Source organism: Papio anubis, chromosome 3 (genome assembly GCF_008728515.1).
Source record: "Papio anubis isolate 15944 chromosome 3, Panubis1.0, whole genome shotgun sequence".
In the NCBI taxonomy this organism is placed as follows: domain Eukaryota; kingdom Metazoa; phylum Chordata; class Mammalia; order Primates; family Cercopithecidae; genus Papio; species Papio anubis.
The window spans coordinates 126141597-126168406 of NC_044978.1; the positions used below are offsets into that span (position 1 = coordinate 126141597).

The 26810-nt window shown below is 38.7% G+C and overlaps 1 long non-coding RNA gene across 3 annotated transcripts in view; it reads right to left on the reverse strand.

The window, feature by feature from the left end:
* Positions 1 to 8138: 8138 nt before the first annotated feature.
* Positions 8139 to 26810, reverse strand: part of LOC103884365 — a 41953-nt gene continuing 23281 nt past the window's right edge. The window contains exons 1-4 of one of the 3 annotated variants that reach the window (XR_002522046.2): positions 24705 to 25293; positions 23053 to 23144; positions 13863 to 13981; positions 8139 to 11235 (exon numbers count right to left, since the gene is read on the reverse strand). This is a non-coding gene — a long non-coding RNA (uncharacterized LOC103884365). Of the gene's footprint in view, positions 11236 to 13862; positions 13982 to 23052; positions 23704 to 24704; positions 25294 to 26810 lie in introns of those variants that run through there. The other 2 variants (XR_646930.3, XR_002522045.2) reach the window with 2 other exon arrangements.

Genomic DNA, 26810 nt, shown 5'->3' on the forward strand with positions numbered 1-26810 from the left:
GAAGTATTTCCCTGCCCTTTCAAGCTTTTTTAAGAATATCAAAATTATCAAAATGAGCAAGAGGTTATAATTTATAATTATATGACCCATGCACAACACTAAAAGGTTTCCATGTTACCACTAGGACAGATTTGGAAGCCAGCATTGAAGTGGTTACAAGTGCACTGAAAATCTGTATTTGAAAAGTTCTAATGGTTTCCAGAATCAGAGTTTTCACAAGTAAACCCTTGCCCTATAGATAAATTAGATTTTAAATGAATAACTAGTAATAATACACGAAGTAGTCACATGAATATTATCAAACACTATTGACTATACACATCAAATGTAGAAGTAAATGAGGAAAAATAGTGACTTCATCAAAGCTTATTGTGAATTTCAATTTTCTTCATATTTGGTTAAGGTGTAAGTGGCTTGAGGAATAACAATAAGTTCTACTTCAAGGTTATTCTCAGGACTTCTCCTTGAGTCTGTATTGAGAAAGAAAAATACAAACCCATGAAGGTCACCCTCTGGCAACATCTCCCTAACTTCTTAAATAAATTTCACCAGTGACTAGAAGTAATATTGAATGTCTTGGTCTTAATAAGAAATTCAAAGAATATTCTTCTTTTGATTAACTAAAAAGGAACAAGGAATTTTCTGCCATAGTGATATTCACCATGCAATATCTAGAAGCAGCCACATTCACCAAGACACAAGAGCCTGGAGAATGAGGGTCAAGGCTGCACCTGTTGCAATGTCTACTTGACTTCCTACTCCCATTTAGGGCGCTGGCCCATAAAATGGTAGTTGCTATGGGACTGACAGATAGGAGCAGAGTAATCCACGAGGTACATGGATAGTCTTAACTAAGAATGTGACTATTAGGCGCTTAGTGATAGGGCTTGGATACCTAAAAATCAAGTTGCTACTAGGCTAGATGCCCTGGGAAATGGTCAAGTCAACTACAATAATAATTGGAGTGTCTAACATCTGTAAGACTCTTTGCAAACATTACTAATACAACAACTCCACAAGATCAGAATGATTGTTCCCATCTTGCAAATTAGAAAACTGAAGGCCAAGAAATTAAGTCATTTACCAAGTACATGTAGTTAGTACAGTGCAGAAAAAGCATAATCCAAACAGGTCAGTCTGACATCCAAGTCCATGTACCAGACTTCCTCACAAACCTACTTACCTGAAGCATAGAGCTGCAAACGTATCTTTATGCATCCATGCGAACTTTTTATACACTTGGATCTGTTTTACGTGTACAGTCTTTAGAAACAAAAACACAGAAATCATCTAAGATGGTGGTCACATTTTACATAGTACATATCAAGACATTATCTGAGAAATTATTTTGTGTCACTTTCTGGATGTAATATCCAATCTGTATGATATAATGTAGATTACACCACAATGGAATTTTTGATGTTGTTCATAGAACAACAAGAAGGAAATTTTAAATCATTCCAGAAAATAAAGGATAGATAAATAAATAACTATGAGGCAGAGTCCCTACTTATAAGATACTTTCACACAGAGGGGGCAAGGCATTAAAAAAATTAAATTAAAAAAATACTAAATAGCATATAAGTCAGCTAGCTTTCAACTGCACTTAACATAAGAGCCAATTAAATGTAGCAATTAACATAAGAGCCAATTAAACTAAGGTGTTGCATTTACAATTCTAGCAACATGGATGACTAAGTACTATGGCTAACACTACCATGGTAAACAATAGACAATACCGAATAAAATATTTTTAGTCTTCTAAATGACAAGCTGAGAATTCCAGTTAGTAATAAATATTCAGAGCAAAACCACTGGGTGGAAATGGTGCCCAGAGAGGAAGAACACAGAAGCTGCCTTTCACCTTGAGGGATTCACTGAACTGTATGAAGTTGAGCCATGAGAGTTTCACAGGCTGATTTGGCTCGGCTTTGTGTCCCCACGCAAATCTCATGTCGAATTGGAGGAGGGGTCTGGTGGGAAGTGATTGAATCATGGGGGTGGATTTCCCCTTTGCTGTTCTCGTGATAGTGAGTGAGTTCTCACAAGATCCAATGGTTTAAAAGTGTGTGACACTTTCCCCCTTGTTCTCTCTCTCTCTCTCCTGCCACCATGTGAAGAAGGTCCTTGCTTCCCCTTCACCTTCCGCCATGATTGTAAGTCTTCTGAGGCCTCCCAGTCATGCTTTCTGTAAACCTGTGGAACTGCGAGTCAATTAAACCTCTTTTCTTCATAAATTACTCAGTCCCCCATAATTCTTTATAGCAGTGTGAGAATGGACTAACACACAGGACATAGAGGATAGAAGTCAAAGCCATCCCAAGAGGTGAGGCACATAGAAGATGGTGCCACACAGAGCAGGAACTGCCTATCCCCAAAGAAACTACACCCTCGAAATTCATGTGGATTAAAAAACAAAACCAGATATCTGAAAGGGAAATTTCAATCCTGGTGTTAAATATCAACCCTGAGAATTTTTGTATCTACCAGTTGGCCCTCAAAGCAGCCCAAATTCCTACCTAAAAAGTTCAACTTCACTCAGAATTTAAAATAGCCCCAGGTTGGTGATACCTGCAGTTACCTGATACAAGGGCAAATCCTCCCTGATGTAAGCTACCTTCGGCCTAAGCTAAAAGGAATGATCACAGATAAGTTCAAAAAAAATATGAGTTCATAATACAAACAAAAGAGACACAGACCACATATGGGAACAACGTATGCTAGAGGCAGAAATAGCAGTTGGCAGAATCAGACCTGCAAGACTTCAGCTATTAGAATACCCTGATGCATTTTGCTATAGGTGTAATACACCACAGTATAATATAACATAAAGAATAAATGAAGGCATCAAAAATATGAGTAAGAGCACCACACTATAAAAATCCCCAAGTAGATTTGAAAAAAAATGTATCATAGTTGACAAAAGAATTAGTGAACTAGAAGAAGAATCTGAAAAAAAGTATCCAGAATAGAAAACAGAGTCAAAAAGATGAAAAATACGAAATAAAATTGAGTCATGGAAGAAAGAATGAAAGGGACTAAAAATAAACCTCTAATAGGTGGGCTTTTTTAAGGTAGAGAAGAGATAGTAGAGGCAATATTTGAAGATATAATAGCTAAGAATTTTCCAGAACTGATAAAAAGATATCAATCCACAGATTCAAGAATTCCAATGAATTTCAAACAAGATACATAAAACACAGCTAAATAAATTATATTGAAACTGTAGAACAGAAAAGAAAAAGAAGTTTTTTTAAAAAACACCCTAATGAAAGGCAGAGAAATGGCAATTAGACTGTGAGCTGACTGCTCAACAGCAATAATGTGGACAAGAAGATAATGGATTGATAACCACAGTGGCAAATGCATGCTTAAATCTAAACAAATGCAGACTATAAACACAATAATAAAAAGGGCTTGTGTGGTAAAGAAAAACAGCAATGATATTATATAAGTTAAGGGGACAGAAAGCAGTGAAATGTTCTAACATCATTATGTTGTCTAAAGGAAAGTAAAGATACTGGCTAATTTTAGACTTAGGTGACTTAAATATACATATTTATGTTATGGGTTGAATTGTGTCCACCAAAAAGATATGTTCAAGTCCTAACTTCTGATACCCATGAATGTGACCTTATTTGGAAATAGGGTGTTTGCAGATGTTGAGATGAGGTCGTACTGAGTTGCGGTGGGCTCTAATCCAGTGACTGGTACCTTTAAAAGAAGAGAGAAATTTGGACACACGGACAGGGAGAGAATGTCATTTGGTGATGGAGGCAGAGATTGGAGTGATACATCTACTCATTTTATCAAATGAGTTGATAAAATGTATCAACTCATTCTATTATGGGTCTAGCAAAACCTTGATTCCAAAACTTGTCGAGAGCAGAAGGACAAAAGAAATTACGGCCCAGTATTTCTCAGGGACACAGATGCAAATATCCTAAGGAAAATATTGGTGAACAATAAAACAATGCATAAAAAAGAAAATATATTACAAACTAGTTGGTTTTACCCCAGGAATGAAAACTTAGTCTAACATTAGAAAATCAGAAAATACAGTTTACCACCCTAAAAAATAATGGAAAGAATTATACAATTACCTCAACAGATGCAGAAAAAGTATTTGATAAATCTCATAACAACAACTTTTAGCAAACTAGAAATTCTTAACCTAGTAGAGAATATCTATAAAAATTTGACCCCAGCAATACCATTACCCGGCATATACCCAAAGGAATATAAATCATTCTATTACAAAGATAATGCACACACATGTTCATTCTGGCACTATTTACACTAGCAAAGACATGGAATCAACCCAAATGCCCAACAATGACAGACTGGATAAAGAAAATGTGGCACATATACATCATGGAATACTATGCAGCCATAAAAAGGAACAAGATCATGTCCTTTGCAAGGACATGGATGGAGCTGGAAGCCATTATCCTCAGCAAACTAACACAGTAACAGAAAACCAAACACCACGTGTTGTCGCTTATAAGTGGGAGCTGAACAATGAGAACACATGGACACACGGAGGGGAACAACACACACTGGGACCTGTGGGGGATGAAGTAAAGGGAGAGAGAGCATTAGGAAAAATAGTTAATGTATGCTGGGCTTAATACCTAGGTGACGGGTTGATGGGTGCAGCAAACCACCATGGCACATGTTTACCTATGTAACAAATCTGCACATCCTGCACATGTACCCTGGAACTTAAAAATAAAAATAAAGAATATCTATAAAAACCTATAGCAAACTTTACACTTAATGATAAAACACTGAAAGTGGCCGAGCATAATGGCTCATGCCTGTAATCCCAGCACTTTGGGAGGCTGAGGTGGGTGGATCACTTGAGGTCAGGAGTTTGAGACCAGCCTGGCCAACATGGTGAAACCCTGTCTCTACTAAAAATACAAAAATTAGCCAGGCGTGGTGGCGTGTGCCTATTAGTCCCAGCTACTCAGGAGGCTGAGACACGAGAATCATTTGAACCCAGGAAACAGCAGTTGCAGTGAACCAAGATTACGCCACTGCATTCCAGCCTAGGCAACAGAGCAAGACTGCCTAAAAAATAAAAATAAAAAAAAAAAAACACCAAAAGCATTCACTGTAAGGTTAGGAACAAGACAAGAGCGCCTGTACTTCTACTCTTATTCAACATTGGTTGGGTATCCTAACCAGTGCAGTAATGCAAGAAAAACAAATAAAGAATCAAAAGGAAGAAAAAAACAGTCCTGTTTACAGATGATGTAACTGTCTATGTAAAAGACTGAATAACCTGTAAGAGAGTTAATAAAAGAGTTAATAATAATTAATAAGAGAGTTTAGCAAAGTTGAACAATACAAAATCAAGGTATAAAAATCTATTGCATTTCCATTCACTATCAACAAAAAGGAAATATTTAATGAATACATACCATATATAATAGCACCAAAACATATAAAGTCCCTAATAATAAACCTATTAGAAGATGAGCAATACCTTTCTGATAAAACTATAAAACTTCATTTTAAAAAAAGAAGGCTAAATATCATAATGACAGATTAGAAAATGTTAATTCTCAGGCTGGGCACGGTGGTTTACACCTGTAATCCCAGCACTTTGGGAAGCCAGGGTGGGCAGATCACAAGGTCAGGAGTTCAAGACCAGCCTGACCAACATGGTGAAACCCCATCTCTACTAAAAATACAAAACTTAGCCCGACGTGGTGGTGTGCACCTGTAATCCCAGCTACTAGGGAGGCTAAGGCAGGAGAATCGCTTGAACCCAAGAGGCAGAGGTTGCAGTGAGCCAAGATCACACCACTGCATTCCAGCCTGGGTAACAGAGTAAGACTCTGTCTCAGGAAAAAAAAAAAAAAAAGTTAATTCTCATCACACCAATCCACGGTTTGAATGTAATGCTAATCAAATTCCCAAAAGATACTCTTTTTTAGATCTTGACAACATGATTCTAAAAAAATACGGAAGAGCAAAGGGCTAAGAATAGCCAAGAAAGCAATAAAGAAGAACAAGTTGGAGGTGAAGGGGCTTATCTTACCAGATATCAAAAATTATTACAAGGCTTTAAGATACTGGTATTGGTGCAGGGATAGACAGTTCTCACACATATGGAAACCTGATATGATGGAGCTGGTACAACAGATCACTGAAGAGGACAGACACCAATAAATACTCCTAGGATAATTGGTTAACGGTATCAAAAAAATAATAAAAGCTGCACAAGGTGGTGTGCACCTGTAGTCACAGCTACTCAAGAGACTGAGGCAGGAAGATCACTTGAGTCCAGGAATTCAAAGGCAGCCTGGACAATGTAACAAGACCTCGCCTCAAATAATAATCACAGTAATAATAATAAATTGGACCTCTTTCCTCACACCAATTCCAGGTGGATTATAGATTTAACTGTGAAAGCAAAATTATAAAACTGTTAGAAGATAATGTGTATTCAAAGTAAGGATTTATTTAACGAGACACAAAAAGCAGAAGCCATAAAGGAAAATAATAAATTTGAGTAACTTAAAATTAAGAAATTCTATCAACAAAAGGCAAAATAAAATGAGTCAAAAATTAAGTCTTCACTGAAAGATCTGTGTAGGTCATATAATTATTAAAGAATTCACATCTAAAATACATAAAGAACTTCTAAAAATAAATAAGTAAAATTCACAGAATCCAATAGAAAAAAATAGGAAAAAAACAGGCAAAAAAAATGAGTAAGTATTTCAGAGAAGGAAGCCAAATAGCTAATGAACATACAAAAATATAATCATATAAATACAAATTAAAATCTCAGTGAAATATTTCACAACATACTGTCAAAAAATTTAAAGTTAGATAGCAAGGATTCTCAAGGATGTAGAACAAGAGAACACTTATTTCCATGGAAAGACGATAAATAAATATAAGCATTTTGGGAATCACTTCATCCTTAGCAGGGTTGAAAAGCACCTTCCTGAAGCCCAGCAATTCCATCTTTAGAGAAGGCTTCCTTGCTCTGAACCAGAGTTAACTGGGCCAGGGCGTGACAGGCTCCAGGGCTATCACTGCTCAGGCCCTGCCCAGTCACCCCAGGGGACAGAGGAAATCAGTATCTCCACACCCCTGTAACCCATTTGCAGCGCAGCAATGTGCAAAGCACATCACTCGAGAAATGCTGCCCTAGAAAAACACTCTCACATGTTCAACACAGGAAATAAGAGACTGCCGGTCACAGTGGTGCAAGCCTGTCATCCCAGCACTTTGGGAGATCGAGATAGGAGGATCGCTTCAGCTCAGCACTTTGAGATCAGTCTAGGCAATGTGGCAAAACCTATCTCTATGAAAAATACAAAAATTAGCTGGGCACAGTGGTGTGTGCCTGTAGTCCCAGCTGCCTGGAAGGCTGAGGTGGGAGGATTGCTTGAGCCCGGCAAGTTGAGGCTGCAGTGAGCCGACATCACATGGGTAACCAGACCTTGGAAAGAAGAGAGGGAGGGAGGGAGAGAGAGAGAGAGAGAGAGAGAGAGAGAGAGGGGAGAGAGAGGGGAGAGAGAGAGAGAGAGGGGAGAGAGAGAGAGAGGGGAGAGAGAGAGAGAGAGGAGAGAGAGAGAGAGAGAAAGGGAGGAAGGGAGAGAGGGCAAAGGAAGGAAGGGAGGAAGAGAAAAGAGAAAGAAAGAGAGGAAGGAAAGAGGAGAAAAAGAAAGAAAGGAAAGGAAAGGAAAAGAGAGAGAGAGAGAGAGAAAGAAAGAAAGGAAGGAAGGAAGGAAGGAAGGAAGGAAGGAAGGAAGGAAGGAAGGAAGGAAGGAAGGAAGGAAGGAAACAGTAGTTCATGCGTGTAATCCCAGCACTCTGGGAGGCCGAAGCAGGAGAATCACTTGACCCAGGAGTTTGAGAGCAGCCTGGGCAACATAGCAAGACTCTGTCTCTATTTTTTTAATTTGAAAAATAAAAATAATAATAATTTAATATTAAAAAAGAATAGTCAGGAGTCGTGATGTTCTCTTGTAGCTACTCAGGAGGCTGAGGTGGGAGGATCGGCTTGAACTCAAGAGTTTGATGCTGCAGTGAGCTATGATCATGCCACTGCACCTTAGTCTGGGCAACAGAGCAAGATCCTGACTCTAAAAAAAAACAGAGAAAAAGAGAGGGAGAAATACAGAAAGAATAGAAAACTCTAGAAACAGTCAAAATATCCATTAACAGTAAAATAGTCATGTAGCAGCACATAGCAGTAAAAGCAAATAAACTGCAATAACAACATGAATGGATCTGAGGAATATAATGTCCTGCATAAACAAGTTAAAAAAGAAATATGCAATATGAAACCATGTGTACAATATTGAAGACCAGGCAAAAGTAAGTAATATACTTTTAAGAATGCAAATACATGTGGTTAAAAAAATTTAAAAACACACAAACTGAAAACACACACACACACACACACAAAGCCAGAGAATGATGTATACAAATTTTACAGGGATGGAAATTTTGTTAGGGGAAGCAGGAGCTTCCATCCCCTTATTACCTTCAATACCCATTATTGCCTTTGGGAGACCACAAGGGTAATGGCAATATTATTTTCTTATGCTAGGCTTTGTGTGAATGGGTGTTCACATATTGTTATTCTCTGTATTTTATAGAGTTAATGTTATTTAATGCTTAATACAAATTATTAATAAAACTCCACAAAGTATTTATGATGGCTCTACTAAAAAGCTCAGGGTTAGGCTGGATCCAGAGCTGGTTCTTCAGTGGCACAATTACATCCTCCAGGACCAAGATCCTCTCCACGCTTCTCACTTCGCAATCCTCAATTTATGAAAGTCTTTCCTTCTGCTCACAAATTGAACACAGAACTTCCAAATGTTACAAAAACCCAGGAATATACCCAGCAAAGGAGGAGGGTCTCCATCCATGCATTTATTAGTGAGACAACCCTTCTACAGAAGACGTCCCCTCAGTGCCATGGACCAGGATTTGGGGCACGCGTCCATTCCTAAATGAATCCTGGGCAGACAATACTGGATCATCGTGACTGGCTTAGACCACTGATTCTCAAAGTTTGGTCCCTGGGCCATCAGCATCAGCATTCCCTCAAAACTTGATAGAAATGCCCTACCCAAGACCTATGGAATTAGATATTCTGGGGGTGCAGATCAGCAGCCTGTGTTTTAATACATTCCCCAAGTGAATCTCATGCATGCTAGAGTTTGAGAACACTGGCTTAGGCTTAGACTAATTCAAACTTAAACTCTGAAGCTAGAGATATAATCACATTCCTGAGGACACAGGATGGAAAGTGAACACCTAATCAAATGTGGGGCTGTCACGGGAAAGAAAGACGTTTGCCACAGAGTCTCCCTGATGAATCCTTCAGGACATCAGAGAAGGGTTAGAAGCCTCAAGCAAAGGGAAATGTGACTTGGCTCAGCAGGATGAGAGGAGTTCATAGGAATGGGAAGAAAGGGCATATCAAAAAGTAGAAAGAAAATGACAAAGAAAGTCGCTATAGTTCCTTTAGCCCAGAGCCACTTAACTAATTGGGATTCATTTGTTGCAGATAAAGTAAAAATTCATTTCCCCAAATGTCAATCCAATAATATAAAAGCCCCCAACACCTTCTTTTTCAATTATAAATATGCCTGAAGGGGAATTGTAATGTTAAAGTACTACAGTGTGAACAAAGCAACTAATTCCCCTGTGGTTATTTTTCATATTTAGATGAACTTAGTGAGACTCTGCATTACCCACATCAGAATTTATCTGTACACCTAAATCATCACTATTTTCCTCAAATATGTTCTAACAACAATATCTGGGGTCATATTTTTAACTACTTTGAGGGTTTTCTAATATGAGTAAGAAATGAATATCAAAAAGTGGCAAATAAATGAGTTAAAGACAAATAACAGACCAGAGGGAATACCTGCAACATGTAGAATAGGAAAGTTAACATTCATAATATATACAAAGATCCTACAAATAAGAAACAAAAAGAAACAAAATTCAATTAAAAAATGAGAAAAGATGTAAACAGGTCATCAATTTATTCATTCACTCAACTATTCATTTTTTTAAATTCCATATCATTTGCATCCTGGCTCCACCCTTCCTAGTTGTGTGACCTGGGACAGTCTGTTTAATTTCTCTATGGCTCAGTTTTCCCACCAACCATAAGCAGGTAATAATAGTACCGACTTCATAGGGTCTTATCAAAACAGTAAATATATGCAAAGCACAAGAAGCCTCAGAAATGCTAGCTATCAAGTTATTATCTTATATATTATAAGACCGGCACTCTTCTAGGCATGGCAATTCTCAAAAGAAGAAAAATAAACAGTCAGAAAATAGCAAACAATGCCTACTATCAACATTATGCACAGGTTTGTGGGGATATAGCATTCCCATGCTTCATCAGTGTAAACTCAGAGCAAAGATTGTGGAACAAGTGAATAGCATCAACTTTAAATGCACATACAACATGATGCCAGAATGCTACCTACAGGACTTTACTTGAGGGTACTCAAAAAAGCATGAAAGTGTTTATCACCACATTTTTATAACAGAAAAGAATACTGGAAATATCCTAAATGTCCATATATGGGGACTGGTAAAAGAAATATGGTACATTTAAATTATGGGAAATCTATTTTAAAAATAAGATAGATGTATATATACTGATATGAAGACATCTTCAAGATATAATATTAAGTTTCTCAAGTGAGTGTAACATGATCCTTTTGTGAACATCTTAAAGAGTTTACACATATATTGCATACATATATTGCATATGCATGAACATGTCTTGGGAAAGAAAATGTCACTGTGGGAAAAAGAACTAAAGATCGGGGATGGTGGGGAGTTATTTCCATTTTTATTTTTTATACTACTGGAATTTTTCTATAGCTATTCTTTTTAATGTGGTGAGATTATGAGTTGTCTTTTTTCTTCTTTATTTTTTCAGCATTTTTTAAACCTAATACTTAAAAAAAGCACAGGTGCTTATTATCTCACAATTTTTAAGTGTCAGAAATTCAAGTGACTTATTAGGATGGCAGGATGCTTCTAGCTCAGGATCTTTCATGAGGCTGCAGTCTCAGCTGAAGGCTTGGTTGGGGCCAGAAGACTTGATTGCAAGGTCACCCATGTGTCCATCAGTCAGAGGCCTCAGTTCTTCACCAAGTGGGCCTTTTCATAGGTCTGCTCACAATATGACAGCTGGCTTTCCCCAGAGCAAGTGATCTAAGAGAGAGAGCAAGAGAACAAGTAGGAAGCCACAGTGGTTTTTAGGAAATGGCCTCTGAGGTTATATTCCATCACTTCTGCTTTATTCTATTCAGTAGAAGTGAACAGTATCCATGAGTTTGCAGACATTTCAAAACCACAAATGACAGAAGAGGAATATTTATGAGTTAAATACAGAAAGAAAGAGAAGTAGGACTTGATGTATTGAAGATTTGTGAAAAGAACACTAGCTTCAATCAGGAGAGCTGGGGTTTATTTCACCATATACAGCAAGTACTTAATAGATGTTTGGGGCTAGGCACAGTGGCTCATGCCTGTAATCCTAGCACTTTGGGAGGCAGAGGCAGGCAGGTCACTTGAGGTCAGGAGTTCAGGACCAGCCTGGCCAACATGGTGAAACCCTGTCTCCACTAAAAGTACAAAAATTTTTCAGGTGTGGTGGTGCACGCCTGTAGTCCCAACTACTTGGGAGGCTGAGGCAGGAGAATCCTTTGAACCTGGGAGGCAGAGGTTGCAGTGAGCCGAGATCTTGCCACTGCACTCCAGCCTGGGCGACAGACTGAGACTCTGCCTCAAAAATAAATAAATAAAATAAAATAAAAATAAAGAAATAAGTGTTTAGTAACTGTTCATTAAATGAATGAATGTAGAAATTACAGCTTTTCTGAGACTGTTTTCAAGTCTTTGGCTATGTGCATAGGAGCAGTTACCACATTACAAAGGCTCTCCAGAGGGTTGGGTGGGATAATGGGTATCAGAGGTCTTTGTAAATTTAACATCTGTAGCCAAATTTTGCAAGGACACAAATTTGGCCTGAGAAAGGAGGAAGAGGCTCTGGCATACTGGAGTCCTTGCCCATACCAAGTGTCTTTTCTGCCTGGCAGGGTCCCGGGACCTGGGGCAGCACTCTGATTCCAGCTCCCCATGTGAACTCTATCTCAGCCCAGTCCTGACTCCTTGCAATGTCTTACTTCCAGTTGTTACCAAAAATCTGATACATTTTATTTTATGACAGCACCAAACTCATTAGTCTTCCCTATATTGATAAATAGCAACTCGATTTTTCCCATCACTCAGGCCAAAACTTGGAGTCATTCCCAATATCTCTCTCTATATCACTCCTCACATCCAATTGATCAGTTAATCCTTCTAACTATATCCAGCATCCAGCTTGTCACCACTTCTATCACTACCATGCTATCCAAGCAGTTCCCCACCCTCTCCACAACCAAACATGTCACCTAGTACACCAACATGATTTCTCTCTAAAGAGAAATCTCTTTTCAACAAGTCATTTGCCTGGATCTAACATCCAAGTCTGGATATAGTTTCTGACCCTTCCACTAGCATCATTCTGCAACATTTTCCACAGATTATATAATCTAATATCATATGATGAGTAGGCATGATGCATGCCTGGTGGCACCACACTGCAGCCATGTCATGACAACCAGTCTGTGAGCATATTTGTCTCCTGCGTCACAAGACCCAGGCCTGACTAGGGTCTACCATGCAAGCAACATCTGGAACTACTAAGCTGTATGTGACAGGAAGGGGAGACTCCGTCAAACGCTAAAGTTTATAAAACAGAAAAAGTAAGTATACGTGATCCTCTATGATATCACACCATTGAATTAACCTATCCTGGAACGGCCAGACTTCTTGTATCCAATAATAAAACTCTTATTGCTTAAACCATTTATTAGTTTTTTCTGTGGCAGCTAAAAACATCCTTCATCCTTATCAATACATCTGCTATTGGTAAGTGTTCATTAAACGAACAGCTAAAATTAGAAAGGATTATGGCAATTTTTAAAAAATCAAATACAATTGGTCAGTTAAAATACAAAAATAAAACTATTCCAGAAACACAATAGAGAAATAGGATACATGAGGCTACTAAAAATCTCAGATTAGATAGTTATTAATATTAAATCTAAAGTTCCTGACTCCAGAGGAAAAAAAAAAGAATACCAACATTTTAGGAGAGAAAAATCTTTTCCTGATACTAATCCTATGCAAAATCTACCATGAGAAGATAAGGGATACAGAATAACATAATAGAGGTAGTGTTTCTGTGGCAAAGATTGTTCATGCTTGCCAAATATCCACGTATTCCATATCCCAGACCCCATGAATCCCAGTGGGATCATGTCACTAATTCTTAACAGTGGAATGTGAGCAAAAGTGATGTATCGTTTGTGATCCCGGAAGGATGCACTTCTCCACACCTTCTGTATCTCCTGTCCATACAGCTGGAAACAAAATGCTCTCAAGATGACAGTTTCCAAATAAAAGCAACTTGGATCCCTGAGTTGTCGCTTGATGGAAAGCCAAGCAGGAGACCAACCCAATCTATATCAGATTGTGATATTAAAAAGAAACAAATCTTGTTGTGTTAAGCCACTAAAATTTTCAGGTTTATCTGTTCCACTGAATAGCTCAGCTTAGCCTGGCTACTACAGTATCCATCAGTAACTTTACACTCTACTTAAGATTTTGGAATCAAGAATGCCATTTGAAAGAGACATATGGTTGAGGTTTAATTCTTCTAAGTTGAACACATCCTTCATTTTCATAACAACCCTCAGTTCCTCTTCCAAACACAACACAGAAATGCACACCATGATTTGGTATCTTCTTGAGTCCAGTAAGCATCCTATCTCTCTAAGAGCTGTCCTTTCTCAGGGAACTCTTGTTCACACCCATTCTGTTTCATCCTCTCAATGCAGCATTTAAGAAGCTGAAAACAAAGGAAGACAAGGATAAGTTTAAAACACCAACTTAGTGATGGTAACAAAAAGAACATCACTGAAAGGTTATATATATATTGGGACAGTCGTCTTTTTTCAGCACTAAAGATCCTATCAATTGTGTCATTTCAAATGCTCTGGAATTCAGTAATCCACTACTATAAAAAGTGTGCCAAACCACAAATATCTGAGATCTCCAAATGAGCGCTTTCTTGACTAGAAAATCCTGGGCACTGACATCATCTCAAATGTATAAAAATAAACTGTGAAAGAGTAAAACACTCAGGGAGGAAGGCAAATACTTGTATTTTATCATTTCAGGTGCCAGTCCGTAGATTTTTCTGCCTCTGTCTTTCTGAGTATAATGCATGGACGGATCCGAGTTTCCCTGAGCTGCTCCAGCACTCAGCCTGGGGATGTTTCACACTGAGCCATCCTTCCTCTTAGGCTGCTTAGGCAGGGAATTACTGGGATTCCCACTGTAATCTGAGCACCCTTTACTGCCACTTATACCGAAGATGCTACATCCCAAAATGATAACTAATTTCCTGTGCGGACCCTGAATCTCTCCCCCTACCCTAAGTTTTTATCATTAAGTTCCTGCTTTTGACTTTATAGGATCTATTCTTTGGTCCCTATTTCAAGCTATTGTTCCTAAGATTATTCTTACTAGTCCTGCCCCCCTCCAAAATACCCTGGTCCCTAAAGTTGGTGCCTATGACCAAGTATGTTTAATAATACTGAGTATTTGTCATATATCAATAATAAATACATGACGTTTTGTCATTTAAGGTAGTGGTCACCAACCTCCAGGCCACAGACCAGTACCAGTCCGTGGCCTGTTAGGAACTGGGCTGCTCAGCAGGAGGTGAGTGGCAGGTGAGTGAGCAAAGCTTCATCTGTATTTACAGCTGCTCCCCATGGCTCCCATTACTGCCTGAGCTCCGTCTCCTGTCAGAGCAGCAGCAGCATTAGATTCTCATAGGAGCACAAGCCTTATTGTGAACTGCGCATGCGAGGGATCTAGGTTGCACACTCCTTACGAGAATCTAATACCTGATGGTCTGTCACCGTCTCCCATCACCCCTAGATGGGACCGTCTAGTTACAGGAAACAAGCTCAGGGCTCCTACTGATTCTACATTATGGTGAGTGGTATAATTACATCATTTTATATTACAATGTAATAATAATAGAAATAAAGTGCATGATAAATATAATGCACTTGAATCATCCCAAAACTATCTCCCTGCACCCCACCTCCCCAGTCCATGGAAAAATTGTCTTCCACAAAACCGGTCTCTGGTACCAAAAAATCAGTGATCTCTGGACCACTGATTTAAGGAATCAAAGAAAAAATGATTTCTAAAAGTTAATAAACTTTTTTGTTCAAGACTGAAGCCACAAAGTATAAAGTCAGTTCTTTTAAAGGATATTCTAGACATAGTGATCAGGCCATAAGCTAATTGGTTTTCCTACAGAAACTTTAAATTGTCACAACCACACTTTAAAGCAGGTACTATTAGCCCTACTCTGTAAAAGAGGAAACTGAAAACTAAAGAAGTTAGGTAACTTGTCCAGAGTTTCCAGCCTAGGAAGTGGCAGAGTCACTGCTGTCTGACACCATTTAATTTAAGGAATCAAATGTTCCAAGTTATAATGGGTTTCAATAAATTATTATATTGTCCAGAGGGAAGCCAATGAAAGTGCTTAATGGGTTGACAGAGCACAGGATGTTCCTTTACTATCTAGAGCCTCCCAGGATTAGGGGGTGGAACAGCACCTGCTCGAGAGAGACGTGTGTGTGTGTGTGTGTGTGTGTGTGTGTGTGTGTGAGAGTGTGTGTGTGTGACGGTGGAAGCGGGGAAGAAGGTCCAGCCAGGAAGGCATTACCTATGTCAGTCCATAAATGAGCAGCTAGGATATAAAAGCAGAACCTAAAGGTAATTTTTTCCACCAGTAAATCAAGAAGGACAAATCTACACTTCAGAACTTTTGTCATCAGCCAAAAGTTTAGGGAAGCTAATCTAAGAGCTGAGGGCATGCACAAAGGAATCCTACTGATGTGATGCCTGGACTGCTAGGACTGGGGTTGGGAGAAGAGGGTCAGAAGGGCTTTTTAAAGGAGTTTCCTCGGCTGCTGACCATTCTCAGTGCTGGATAGATCCAGCCTCCCTTCCTGTATTCCCATACTCTCCCTCCAGAATCAGAGTTAAATCAATCTGATCTTTGGAAGGTTCTTTATTGTTTTAAATCCACACTGCGGTGTCTTCAGAATAAGGCGGAAAGTTGAGATTCCATTTCTTTGCACAGGTAGGAAAAGGGGGAAAGATCTAAACTAAAATACTCTATTTGGTCCAAGATAAATATACTCACACACTCATTTACTTAAGCAACATGTGATGTTATAAACTAGATTGAACATCAATTCTCAAATCATACATTGAATAAGAGCACCCTCATCAGGCCACAACTAATTTATTGAGTTATAGTAACTGTGCTAAACTACCATTTGACTTCCAAAACGAGAAAGTGATGCAATAATAAGCAAAAATTGCAGAGGCATATGCCAACTGTCTCAAAATTGTCCCCCAAAGTCAAATTACCCAATTATCATTTAATAAAGGCAATTGCTAGACAATGTTATGTGTATTCACAGGGAAAAGAACATTAAGGTCAAAATGTTTTTGTTCAAGCTCTACCACTAACTGTGGGACCTTCACAAGTTCATGAACCTCTGTTAGCCTCTATTTACTCATCTCTAAAATGGGCATAACCTTATTAAGCCTGCCTTACTAGGATCAAATAAGATACATTTCAAAGTGCTATGAAGTAAAATATAAAGCACTTAATAAAACAATTATAAATTCAGGTATTATCAGTATTATTTTTACTGAATATGATATAGCATAAAGAATCACCTCATTTTGTTCACATCACAAAAATAACCCTTGACAAAAAAAGACATTTGTTATTTCTGTGTTATAGGTATCCACATTCTTTAAAAAGTGAATAAAGTATTTAATTACCAAAAAAAAAAGCACTGGCTGTGCAGAGGATCTTATAAAGATGTGCAGTTCAGACTCATGTCTTAAATGATCTACTTTTTAACTCCTTGGCAAGGCTCTGAATCATTTAAATTAGAGGAGAGTATCAACAAAGATTGATTTCAGTACCACGGGTAGGACACTGTGCTAGGCTTTCAAAGAAATACACTAATTTTATATGTAGATCTTAGATCCTAGGAGACACCTCAAGAAGTCATCTACTATACAGAGTAAGTTTCCCTTACAGCTCCTGTCTCAGAGAAAGATCTCAAAGGATAAAATATGTTAATTACAGTGACCCCTAGAAAGTGTAGTTAAAGGTAGAACCATCATGTCCGTATTGTTAGAAAGTTTTAAATAAATACATGGTGTTTTGAGGAATCAAACAAAAATGACTTGTAATGCTAATAGACATATTTTAAAGAATGAAGCCAGAAAGTATAAAGTCAAAGGCTTAGGTTCCAAGAACATTCTGGAGACAATCATGTGCAGCCTGAAACAAGCCTTCAGACTCCTGCACTTGCATTTCAACTCTCAGAAATTTGCAAAACTATTTACCTTGTCATTATGACTTTAGTGCTCTTCTGCATAGTTTTAAGTGAAACATCTAAACTTTTATTCTAAATATAATTAGTTTAAAAGGATAATTTTTGGTGTGCTGTAAGTATTGGTGTCTTAACATGTATACACTTGAATCTAAATATAGCAATTTGAGACTCATTATCACTCATTAAAAAAACAAGCTCTTGGCCAGGCGCAGTGGCTCACACCTATAATCCCAGCACTCTGGGAGGCTGAAGCGGGCAGATCACTTGAGGCTGGGAGTTCAAGACCAGCCTGGCCAACGTGGTGAAACCCAACCTCTACTAAAAATACAAAAATTAGGCTGGGCACGGTGGCTCACGCCTGTAATCCCAGCACTTTGGGAGGCTGAGGTGGGTGGATCACAAGGTCAGGTGTTCGAGACCAGCCTGATCAACACGGTGAAACCCCGTCTTTACTAAAAATACAAAAATTAGCTGGGTTTCATGGCGCATGCCTATAATCCCAGCTACTCAGGAAGCTGAGGCAGGAAAATAGCTTGAACCTGGGAGGTGAAGGTTGCAGTGAGCCAAGATCACACCACTGCACTTCAGTCTGGGCGACAGAGGGAGACTCCATCTCAAAAATAAATAAATAAATAAATATTAGCTGGGAGTGGTGGCACATGCCTGTAATCCCAGCTACTCAGGAGGATGAGGCAGGATAATCACTTCAACCCAGGAAGCAGAGGTTGCAGTGAGCCAAGATCATGCCACTGCCCTCCAGCCTGGGCAACAAAGCAAGACTCCCTCTTGAAGAAAAAAAAACAAAAAAATAGCTCTTCTTTAAAAGTTGAAAATTCTTCGTTTTTCTCCTTTAACTCTGAACCAGTTAGGGTTCAGTACAAGAAACAGAAACCGCTCAAGGCATTTTAAGCAAAAACAGATTTAATATAGAGAATTGGGTTTTTACAAAATCACCAGAGTGAGTTCTAAGTAGGTTTCCAAAAGTCCAGCATAGGCAAATCCACAGAGACAGAAAGTAGATAAGTGGTTGCCTAGGGATGGGGGCAGAGGATGGGAGATGAGGGTTATGAGTGTGATAGTGGAGATGAGGAGTGACTGCTAAAAGAGTATGTAGTTTTATTGGAACACAGGCCTGTTCGTTCATTTATGTATTGCCTGTGGCCGCATTCAAACTGCAATGGGAGAGCTGATTAATTACAACAGAGACTGTATGACCCTCAAAGCCTAAAGCGTGTACTATTTTGTCTTTTAAGAAAAAGTTTGCCAGCCGGGTGCAGTGGCTTACGCCTGTAATCCCAGCACTTTGGGAGGCAGAGGCAGGCGGATCATCTGAGGTCAGGAGTTTGAGACCAGCCTGGCCAACATGGTGAAACCCCGTCTCTACTAAAAATACCAAAAAATTAGCTGGGTGTGGTGGCGGGTGCCTGTAATCCTAGCTACTTGGGAGGCTGAGGCAGGAGAATCGCTTGAACCCGACAGGCGGAGGTTGCAGTAAGCTGAGATTGCGCCATTGCACTCCAGCCTGGGTGACAAAAGCGAGACTCCTCCTCAAAAAAATAGAAGAGTTCGCCAACCCCAGCTTTTATTCAAAGATGCAATGTTGAACTGTCAGGAATAAATATGTAACTTTTCACCTTCTCTTCCTTGAAATAAAGCTATAGGAGCACCCAGGCACAGAATGAGATGCTGGGGAAAGCAAGTCCTCACCAAGCTGTTTCTCACTAAGAACTGTAAAATTTCAGAATGGTCCACCTTGTAGATGAGTACCCAGGGTGCTTCTTACTTTAAATATTCTAATCTATGATAGATAAACAATAGTTTTATTTTCAAATGGTAATATTTATATTATGCCAGAAATCACATCCTTTGCAAAAACTTATGATGACAAATTTTAGATGTCAACTTTAAGATGTATGTGGAATACATAGCTATTTTTGTGTTTGTTTTTTTCAAAATGCTTGAAGAGAGCTTGCAAGCAAAAACGTTGAAAGATCACTAGCTGAAAGAAGAAAGTCCAACTTTCATTTTGGCAAGAGTTTCAGGTGGATGTATAACCTCCCTCCACACCAACTAGAATTGCTCTAACGATTAGTTATGCTTTGTTTTTGTAATTTATTAAGGTACCTGGTGTCTTTGTTCATTTGCTGCATCACCTTATAGAAGTTTGCAGAAGTAAAGCTCTACATACAAGCTATTTGGGTATGGACACACAAGTGAAAAGGAAACTAACATCTACTGAGCATCCACCACTTGTGAGACCCTCTACATAAATTCTCTTATTAATTCCTTGCAATTTTACTTGGAAGTAAATGTTATTATTATGTTAATCTCATGTTATAGCCTAAAAAAAGATACTACATGATTTTAGGTAATGTACTCAAAACCATATAACTAGCAAACAACAGAACTAGCATAGAAACCCAAGACTGACACTAAAGCCTATGTACCTTCCATTCTCTGCTCTGCCTAATTCAACTTTCTGATACCTCAGTTCTACATAGACATGTATCTGACTCCAAGACAAGCAAGTACTCTAGAACCTATGATGGTACTACTTAGTCCCTAACAGTCCCTGACACTTAGCTCCGCTATAATTATTTTTTAAATTTAGAAAAAAAGATGTTTTTAGACAGAGCCTCGCTGTCGCCCAGGCTGATGTGCAGTGGCATGATCACAGCTCACTGCAGCCTCGACCTCCCAGGCTTAAGCAATCCCCTCATTTCAGCCTCCTGAGTTGCTGGGTTTACAGACACATGCCATCACACCTGCCTAATTTTTGTGTTTTTAGTGGAGATGGGATTTCACCATGTTGCCCAGGCTGATCTCAAACTCCTGGGCTCAAGCGATTTGCCCACCTCAGCCTCCCAAAGGGCTGAAATTACAAGTGTGAGCCACTGCACCAAGCCTGAAAAAATTTTTTTGATAGAGACAGAGTCTTGCTATGTTTCCCAGGCTGGTCTCAAACTTCAGGGCTCAAACAATCCTCCCATCTTGGCCTCCCAAAGTGCTAGGCTTACAGGCAGAGCCACTGCACTTGGCAAGTTCCCCTATAATCATTGTTTGGAAAAATATTCAAACCACCTAACTACCAGTAGTAGGTCACCGGCACCAGCCACTCCAAACAAAACCCAATCTAAAGATGGGGACAGGGCCATCTGTGTTTACCCGTTGACTATCAACCCTGCCTAAAAGCATAGCATCTTCCAAAAAGCTGAAAAGGATGAACTTGCCCAACCATCTCATTGCTTCCAGATAAGGATGCTAAAGACTTAGAGATTAATGCCCTATCAAATGTCACACCATCAGTGGCTGGCTAGGCCAAAACAGAATCTCCTGTATTTTGATGATTGATTGATAAGTTGGTGAATTAGTGACACACTCTGCCTTCTTTCTTTTAGAATCTAAAAGAACTACAGGTGGCTTCTTAAACACAATCTCCAGTGCTGGAGCATGGGCGATTGAAAGTTCAGAACAGATCCATGAATACCTGTTAAATGGTTCCAGTCCTGATATCTGTCCCACTTTTCTTCCCTTTGTACCTCATCATCCACTGTTTGCATTCCACCAGTGGAGAACAGTGCATGTAAAACTATACTCGAATCACCTGGGGATCATCCTTGTTAAATTTCAGTCTGTTTCAGTAGGTGTGGAGTGAAGGCCAAGATTCCCCATGTTTTTAACAAGCTCCCAAGTGATGCCAATGTTGCTGACCACACTTTGTTTTTTGTTTTTTGTTTTGGAGGTTTTTTTGAGAAAGGGTCTTGTTCTGTCGCCCAGGCTGGAGTGCAATGGCATGATCATGGCTCACTACAGCCTCGACCTCCCAGGCTCAATCAATCCTCCTGCCTCAGGTGTGCACCACCATGCCTGGCTAATTTTTTTTTTTTTTTTTTTTTTTTTTTTTTTTTGTAGAGACAGGGTTTCGCCATATTGCCCAGGCTGATCTTGAACTCCCAGCATACTTTGAGTGCGAAGGACTTATATAACGTTGTAAGAGTAGTGTTATTTCATACAAGAACTTTTCTAATCTTAAAAGGAGAAAAAAAAGATTAAATAGTGCTGAGGAATACCCAAATTAAGATAATCTCTAAAATCTATATTTCTGAGCACTGAACTCTAACCAGAAAGCAAGTAGCTTCATTTGATGTGTTGGGAAATAGAATTATCGCTACTCCTTAAAAAAAATTAAACACATTTAAAACTTATTACATAAACACACCTACCCTGGATTACACTATCTTTTGTACTTTAGTAAAAGTAATAATGCTGATTAGAATACCTATTTAAAACACATGCTGCATTTTTCTCCTGGCTTAGAATTCATAAAATTCTATTTCTCTTTTACTTGGCTCATTACTCTTCACACTATCTGAAAACAATTCTACCACCAAGTGGACAATACAAAAATTAGCTTATATGATGTTCAACTTTCTCCATTTCTATTCTCCAGCTTCACAGGTTAGCGAAGGGTTCTTGATTTGGCCTAGTTAATAGACCCCAGCAAGACTCACTATTTGAAGACTGAGAGCCTCAAAAGATAAGCCAGATTAAAAAATCATTTTCCAGTACCATTTAAACCATGGTATCTAACACTGCTGATAAAGATGTGTAACAGTAGATAAATATTTCCTCCATGGACACTAATGACTAGCACACAACACTAAAGCAGTTTTCTGACATATGAACTCATGGCATGTGTTAATTCACAGCCACAGACCTCGTATAATGAAAGCAACATGATATTCACCGCTTTTATCTTGGGTTTTTTTAATTCTATACCTAATTCAAAAACAGAAACAAGCAACATTACAGAGAAGAATAACACAGTGAGAACACCAGTGCCCTCCCACTATGGAGAGTGTGTTTGCCCACCCCTTGACTCTAGCCCAGTCATGTAATTTACTTTGGCCAATAGGATGTTAGCAGATGTGACATCAGCACACACTTGGAAAGAGCTTGCTGATTGAGCTTATTTGGTCTTGCATCTCTGTTATCACCATGAGAACATGCCCTGCATAGTCTTCTGGAGGATGACAGGCACATGGAACAAAACTATGCTGCCCCAGTAGCCCCAGCCAACAGCCAACTGACCCCCAAATATATAGGCAAACTCAGGCAAGATCAGATGAGCTGCTTAACTGACCCTCCACTGAACTCAAGCACTTGAGCAATAAACTTTATTTTTTATGCACTAAGGCTTTCTGGTTGTTTGTTATACAGTATCATTGTGGCAACAGATAGCTGACACAAGGTTAGATATAACGTTTCATTGGTGAAATGAGTGATATTCTTGATGTGTAGTTAGCTTAACAAATTGTGCAGACACTTCTGCCCTTTGATGAATGGGATATAAGAATCAGCCAAGACTAGCAGCTTAACATCTTTAGAGTTGACTCTAGAAATAGAAGTGCATTCAATGCTATGATTCACCCTACCTACATCAAAACAAAGAATTTGATTGCCTTACCCAACTGGAAGCCTAGCTGATCCTGCTGCTTTCACAATATTTTTGCATTGGCATTAGATTGAATCTTTCATGCAAGCATCTTGCTCAGAAACCTAAAAGGAGAGAGAATGAGGACTTCACTGTGTTTATATGTACTGGCTATATAATTGTTTTTGTGCTTGCGGAACAATAGATATTTGTATCTGAGGCAAAATTTGATTCAAAGCTAGGTTTTATCAAAAAATAGCTCTGGGTAGCAAGGTTGTAGCAAAGGAGATACAGCTTCCATCCACCCCTAATGATCAGAGGTACCAACATTTACTGAGAGAATCTGTCTGTTGACAATAGCCAAATTGGCTTAGGTCAGTTTGCAAAACAGAATAATTTCACATCTGACACAACAGGAGTTATATCTTCTTAATGGTAGGAACTTGCAAATGCTAAATTTGTTGAAATAGATTTTATTGAATCCATATGAATCACTTTAATTTTAAAGATAAGGAAGTGAAACCTAAGAAGGTTAAGGGAAATTCTCAAACTCACATCAGAAATGTAGTAGCAGATTTAGGTCTCAAATCCAGTTTCCCAAATACACAAATAATTATTTGGTCAGGTACAGTGGCTCACACCTATAATACCAGCACTTTGGGAGGCTGAAGCATGAGGACTGCTGAAGATCTGGAGTTCGAGACTAGCCTGGACAACATAGCAAGACCCAATCTCTACTAAAAATTTAAAAACTAACCAAGTGTGGTGATACACACCTATAGTCCCAGGTATTCAGGAAGCTGAGGTGGGAGGATCATTTGAGCCCAGGAGTTCAAGGCTGCAGTGAACTATGATTGCACAATTGCACTCCAGTCTAAGCAATAAAATAAGACCATGTCTCTAAAGAATAATAATTCTTATTATTCTTATTTGACTTCCTATCAGTTACTTTTTCATTCAATTTTGTTGGTATTTTCTAAGAACCAGCATTTAGTTTTGTTGACTTTTTTTTCTTTTTTTTTTTTTTTTTTGAGATGGAGTCTTGCTCTGTTGCCAGGCTGGAGTGCAGTGCCACGATCTCGGCTCACTGCAACCTCTGCCTCCCAGGTCCAAACTATTCCCACCTCAGCCTCTCGAGTAGCTGGGACTACAGGCGTGCACCACATGCCCAGCTAATTTTTTTTTTTTTTTTTTTTTTTGTATTTTAGTAGAGATGGGGTTTTACCGTGTTGGTCAGAATGGTCTCAATCTCCTGACCTTGTGATCCATCCGCCTCAGCCTCCCAAAGTGCTGGGATTACAGGTGTGAGCCACCGTGCCTGAGCTTTGTTGATTTTCTTTACGGTTTTTCTATTCTCTATTTCATTATCGCCACTTTAGTTTTTTTCTTTCTGTTTATGTTGGGTTTCATTTGTTCTTCTTTTTCTTTTTTTTTTTTTTTTTTTTTTTTTTGGAAATGGAGTCTCACACTGTCACCCAGGCTGGAGTGCAGTGGAGATCTTGGCTTTCTGCAACTTCTGCCTCCCTCCTGGGTTCAAGCAATTCTCCTGCCTCAGCCTCCCAAGCAGCTGGGATTACAGGAGTGCACCACCACACCTGGTTAATTTTTGTACATTTAGTAGAGAAGGGGTTTCACCATGTTGGCCAGGCTGGTCTCAAACTCCTGACCTCAAGTGATCCACCCACCTCAGCCTCCCAAAGTGCTGGGATTACAAGCATGAGCCATCGCACCCGGCCTTGTTCTTCTTTTTCTACTTTAAGATGGAAGATGAGATTGTAGATTTGATATCTTTAAAAAAAAAACAAAAACAGCTTTACTGAGCTATAACTTAATATCATACAATTCACCTGTTTAGAGTATACAACAGATTTAATTCACAGATATGTGCAACCATCACCAATTTTAGAACAGTTTCATCACTTCAAAAAAGGTGACATGTCTTTTAGTTATAACCCTCCCTTGGGGCTGCTATCTCTCCTGCAGCCCAAAGCAATCACTATTCTGCATTCTGTCTTCATATATTTCCCTATTCTGGACTTTCTTATAAATAAAATCATGTAATATGTAGACTTTTGTGACTGGATTCTTTCACTTAGCATATTTTCAAGGTTTACGCAAGTTGTAGCATTTATCTGTACTTTATTTCTTTTTATGGTTTAATAATGTTCCATTATAGTATGTAGTACATTTTATTTACCCATTTGTCAGCTGATAGACATTTGAGTTGTTTCTATCTTTCAGCTATTATGAATAATGCTGCTATAAAAATTCACATACAAGAACATACAATCTTAAAATTTATATGGAACCACCAAGGACCCTGAATAGCCAACCACTCCTGAGCAAAAAGAACAAAGCTGGAGGCATCATACTACCTGACTTCAAGATATGCTACAAAACTATAATAATCAAAATGGCATGGTACTGACATAAAAACAGACACACAGACCAATGGAACAGAATAGAGAGCCCAGAAATAAATCCAAATATTTACAGCCAACTGATTTTCAACAAAAGCAACAAAAACATACTTTGGGGAAAGAACAGTCTCTTTAACAAATAGTGCTGAGAAAACTAGATATCCAGATGCAGAGAAATGAAACTAGACCCCTATCTCTCACTATATACAAAAAGCAACTCAAAATGGATTAAAGACTTTAATGTAAGATCAAAACTAAGAAACTACCAGAAGATAATAGGGAAAATGTTTCAGGACCTTCATCTGGGCAAAGATTTTATGGATAAGACCTCAAAAGTACAGACAACAAAAGTAAAAATAGATAAATGAAATTCTGTCAAACTAAAAAGCTTCTGCACAGCAAAGGAAACCATCAACAGAATGAATAGTCCACCTACAGAATGGGAGAAATTATCTGCAAACTGTTCATCCAACAAAGAATTAATATGCAGAATACACAAGGAATTCAAACAACTCAACAAAAAAAAAATAATAATCTGATTTTTTAAAGGATCTGAACATTTCTCAAAAAAGACATACAAATGGTCAAGAAGCATATGAAAAAATGCTCAACATCACTTATCAGGGAAATGCAAATCAAAACCGCAATGAGATATCATCTCACCCTAGTTAGAATGGCAATTATCAAAAAGACAAAAAATAGCAAATGCCAGAAAGGATGTGGAGAAAAGGGAGTTCTTATACACTGTTGGTGGGAACGTAAATTCGTATAGCCACGATTATGTTAGTAAGTGAAATAAACCAGGCAAAAAAGATAAGTCACACATATTGTCACTCATATGGAATCTTAATTTTTTTTTGTTTGTTTGTTTTTCCTCATTTCCAATGGGGTTGGATGGAATCTTTAAAAAGTTCATACAGAAATAAGGAGTACAATAGTGATTACTCAGGCTAAAAATGTGGGAAGAGAGGGGAATAAGGAGAGATTGGTTAATGGATACAAAAGTACGGCAACATAGGAGGAATAGGTTTTAGTGTCCTATAGCACTGTAGGGTGACTATAGTTCACAATACTTTGGTGCTTATTTTCAAATAACTAGAAGAGAGGATTTTGAATGTTTCCAACACAAAGAAATAATAAATGTTTGAGGTGATGGACACACTAATTACCCTGATTTGATCATTGCACATATATTGTATACATGTATTGAAATCTCGCACTGGCCGGGCGCGGTGGCTCACGCCTGTAATCCCAGCACTTTGGGAGGCCGAGGCGGGTGGATCACAAGGTCAGGAGATCGAGACCATGGTGAAACCCCGTCTCTACTAAAAATAGAAAAAATTAGCCGGGCGCAGTGGCGGGCACCTGTAG